Source organism: Mus caroli, unplaced genomic scaffold, assembly GCF_978045245.1.
Source record: "Mus caroli unplaced genomic scaffold, Mus_caroli_1 scaffold_8, whole genome shotgun sequence".
NCBI classification, from domain to species: domain Eukaryota; kingdom Metazoa; phylum Chordata; class Mammalia; order Rodentia; family Muridae; genus Mus; species Mus caroli.
In genome coordinates, this window is record NW_028227263.1 from 60,269,484 (window position 1) to 60,274,081 (window position 4,598).

Here is a 4,598-nt window from a genome sequence, read left to right on the forward strand (position 1 = left end):
CAATTTAGCTAAGGTCATTACCTTTGAGTCCTGAGAGCCTCTCATGTCCCTATCTGGGACCTTCTAGTAGTTCTCCCCACGCTCCACCCCACAGTGCTGCATATTTCCATTCAGTCACCTGGCCCTCTAGGCTTCTCTCTTTTCTCTCCACATACCTGATCCTACCCCTGTTTCCCCTCCCCCTTCACTCTCCCACCCATGACCCTTCCTTCCTCTACCTCCCATGATAATTTTGTTTCCCCTTCTAAGTGAGATTAAAGTGTTCATACTTAGGCCTTCCTTCTTGTTAAACTTCATATGGTCTGTAAGTTAGGTCATTAGTATTCTGAGCTTTTTGGCTAATATCCACTTATTAGTTAGTATATAGCATACATGTCCTTTGGGTCTGATTACTTACTCAGGATGATATTTTCTACTTCCATTCACTTTCCTGCTGAATTCATCATATCCTTGTTTTTAATAGCTGAATAGTATTCCAACTGGTATTCTTAATTCGTGTGTTACAATAAATTTACATTCATCTGTGAGGTTTAATTTTCTGTGAACTTTCAATTTGTTAGCAATATTCACATCTTCACAAATGTGTAACTTCATTAATATTGTTTTTAGGCTCATATTACTGAGAATTATAAATGGTCAACTGATGTATTTGGGACCTACATTCATTAGTCTTTTAGGCAGGCCTTTGTATAGTGAGAAAATATTATTCTATAGTCTAATATCACTTTAGAATTATTTTGGAGTGTGTGAAAATATTGGAATTTGTTAATTTATAATATTTAAACTGTTTCACTGATATATACATTCACTGTACATAGAGAACTGGATTCTACAGAAATAGTTTCTTTCATACAGATCATGTACTTCTCCCAGGAGCCTACTTAATTTCACCAATGTCCCTTCTGATTTTTATATGCTTTTAAGGATTCAAGTTCACACAAATTAGAGACAACATGTATTTGCCTTATATTATTGAATATGATAAATTATAGTTGCATCTGTTTTCTAGAAAACAACATAATCTCATTTGTCTTGGTAGCTAAATAAAATTCCATTGTATATATACACCAATTCACTTTCCAATAAATCCTTGATCAATATCCAAGGCAGATAAAAATGTCAAATTATGTCAGGATGCAGAAGACCTGCACAGGTTCTAGGGGAAAAAAAAAAACAGAGTGGAAAAGGAGAAGTAGATAAAAAGCCTCACCTCTAATTGAGGACATATTTGCAACTGATATTTCTTCAGAAAGAAAGGGAAGAACAGTTTATTCTAATATAGAGTCACTGGTTATATCAACCATCTCTGGAGCAGGCCCCAGGTGAAGGAGTAGTCAGCTTAAAAAAAAAAAAAACAAAAAAAAACCAAAAAAACAAAAACAAAAATCAGACTTCATGTTTTGTTTTGTTTTTGTTTATCTGTTTTGATTTTAATTATCCTCTTTGAAGGCCTCTTCTAAAAGGGAAGGCCATACCACTATGAGCCAAAAAAAAAAGAGGAAGAAGAAGGAGGAGGAGGATGAGGATGAGGAGGGGAGAGGAGGAGGAGGAGGAAGAGGAGGAAGAGGAGGGAGAGGAGGAAGAGGAGGAGAAGAAGAAGAAGAAGAAGAAGAAGAAGAAGAAGAAGAAGAAGAAGAAGAAGAAGAAGAAGAAGAGGAAGAACAAGAAGAAGAAGAAGAACAAGAAGAAGAAGAAAAACGAAGAAGGAAAAAAAAAGAAAATCAAAATCAAAACAAATGAAATGAATAAAAACCTAGTGAGATCTCATACTGGTATTAAAAATTAGCCATACATCAGAAAGCTCTAGAAGCAAAAAAGATATCCTACACCAAGGGACCAGACAGCAAGAAATATCCAAATATACAATTAAAATAAAGCAAATATAAAAAAGTAAAATAATAAAAGAATCAATGTGTCATATTTAGGGTTTTATTTGTGTGAAGAAACACCATGACCATGGTAACTTTTATAAAGAAAACCATTTAATTAATGTGGATTACAGTTTAGAGGTTGAGTCCATTATTCTCCTGGTGGAAAGCATGGTAGCATGAAAGCAGACATGGTGCTGGAGAGTAACAGAGAGGTGTATGCACATCTGCAGCCATAAGCAGCAGGAAATGACAGTGATACACTGTCCATGCTTGAACTTCTGAGACCTTAAGGCACCATAGTTATACACCTTCTCCAACAAAGCCACACTTACTTAAACAAAGACACACAACATAATAAAAACACTCTTTATTGGCCAATGGGGGTCATTTTTTTTTAAAAAGTACACCTGTATCTGATTTGTGTGTGTGTGTGTGTGTGTGTGTGTGTGTATGTGTGCTGTTTCTTGGGCTCTTTTTAATATTTGTTTTGCACTAATCTGATGCATTTGTTTTTGTTTCATCTTCTTATACTATATTTCATTAATAGTAACCATCAGAATTCTGTTTGTTTTTCCATGAGAGACAGAAAGCAGATGGTTCTGGATGGGAGGACAGGTGAGGCAAAACTAGAAGGAGTACAGGAAGGGATAATTGTAATCAGAAAATATGTGGAAAATATTCTTTCAATAAAAAAATGAAAATATTGTGGAGTGTGTGAGTATACGTGCACTTGTGTGTACTCTTGTGTGTGCTTGTGAATTTGTGTACAAACTTTTTTTAATTTTATCAGTTCTATTCCTCTAGAGAACCGTGACAAATATATGTTCCTTTACATTCAAATAAGGAAAAAAAATTCTTGATATAAGTTTACTCACAGCCTGCTTTATCTGTCTGTTTCTAAGACTATAGATGATAGGATTTAAGAATGGTGGGACAATGGTATAGAATACAGAAAGAGTCATCTCCTTAGCTACTTCTAATGTTACCATTGGAGGTTTTAGATATACATAAGCAGCAGAACTAAGAAAGACAGACACCACAATAATGTGAGGGACACAGGTGGAGAAGGCCTTCCCTCTCTCTCCTTTGACAGGAACCTTCAACACCGTTGATAATATGCGAACATATGATATGACAATAAAGACAAAGCAGCTACCACTGACCAAAATGGCAGACAGAAGAATTAGGAGTTTGTTGTTAAAGGTGTCAGAGCAAGAAAGCCTCAGTAATGAAGGAGTATCACAGAAGAACTGAGGGACCACATTAGAGTGACAGAAGGACAGCTGGAAAGTTTTGAAAGTGTGCACACTAGCAAGGACAAGGGAGCTGAGTAGGGAAGCCAGTGTCATCTGAACACAGAACCAGTGGTTCATGATCACAGGATAGAGGAGAGGTTTGCAGATGGCCACATAGCGGTCCTGGGCCATGATGGTAAGAAATAGAATCTCTACACATGCACAAAAATAGACAAAAAAGATCTGTGCTGCACACCCACCTACAGAAATATTCCTGTGGTCAGTGAGAGAGTTGATACAAGCATTGGGCACAGTGACAGAAACGTAGCACATATCTAAAATAGATAGATTCCTGAGGAAGAAGTACATGGGTGTGTTCAACGTCTGGTCAACTGTAGTAGCAATGATGATGATAAGGTTCCCTAACAGGCTGCCCATGTACACCAACAGGAACAGCACACTGAGTAGGACCCTGAGCTCCCAATTCTCAGCAAAATCTTCCAGCATGAACTCGGTAACCAGGGTGGAATTGAACATTGTCTCAAAGTGTAGATTTACCTGAAAAAGAAAAGCAGTGACAGAGAATAAATTAAATTAATTGATAGATCACTAGGATTTTTGTTAAATGTTGTTTTCTAAATTTGGCCTTAATTTGTGAAAATAAAGCATTTGTTCCTTTGGTTTGCATCCATTTTCGTAGACATCCTTATTTGGTTACATGCATAGTTGTGGCTTTCTCTCTAATTGTATGTATGATGAAAGACACTTATAATAAGTTTCCATGCTAATAGCTGTCTCATAAACCCTATATCCTAATAAATGTTAAATTGATTAGAAGATGGTGTTTTTTTCTCTTCCAGATAAACTACCTACATCAATTTGGAATGTTCACAGAATTTTAACATTTGCAGTTTATTTTTATATATGTATTTTCATGGGGGATTATTTTCATATATATATATACACATATTTCTATGTCTTTGTTTATACCTATGCACATACACATGCATATTTATATATAAGAATGGATTTCAGAAAGTGAGAGTGAGAGTGAAGGTGAGAGACCTGGCCATAAAGAACAAAACAGGTTGGGAAAGAGAAAAAAAGATTAACATTGAAGTGTGAGTTAAGAAACAATCTCACTCAGTTTTTGAACATCTGAGACCTTTAGAAAAGGCTGTTTGTCTGAAAGTCCAGGCATAATTAATCTTACATGCTTCAAGAAAAACAACAGATTTTCCTGAAAAATCACAAAATACTAGATATTAACCTCACATCCTTAAAATAAACAGCATTTACATACATATTCATAGTAACACTTAGAATATATTTTGGCACGTTGGGCCCAGGAGCAAAGACAATGCTATTCCTAAAATTAAGCAATGTATGACAGCATTTAGGAGTTGGAATTTAAGTTTGACTGCTGTTAATGTACACTCTGAAATATCACATTATGCTCCCCCATTAGGAATCAACATACTCTCTTATTCCC

The 4,598-nt window shown here is 35.8% G+C and overlaps 1 pseudogene; it reads right to left on the reverse strand.

Moving 5' to 3' along the window:
- Nucleotides 1-1,296: 1,296 nt before the first annotated feature.
- On the reverse strand, nucleotides 1,297-3,643 carry LOC110299241 (olfactory receptor 14C36-like; annotated as a pseudogene).
- Nucleotides 3,644-4,598: the final 955 nt, after the last annotated feature.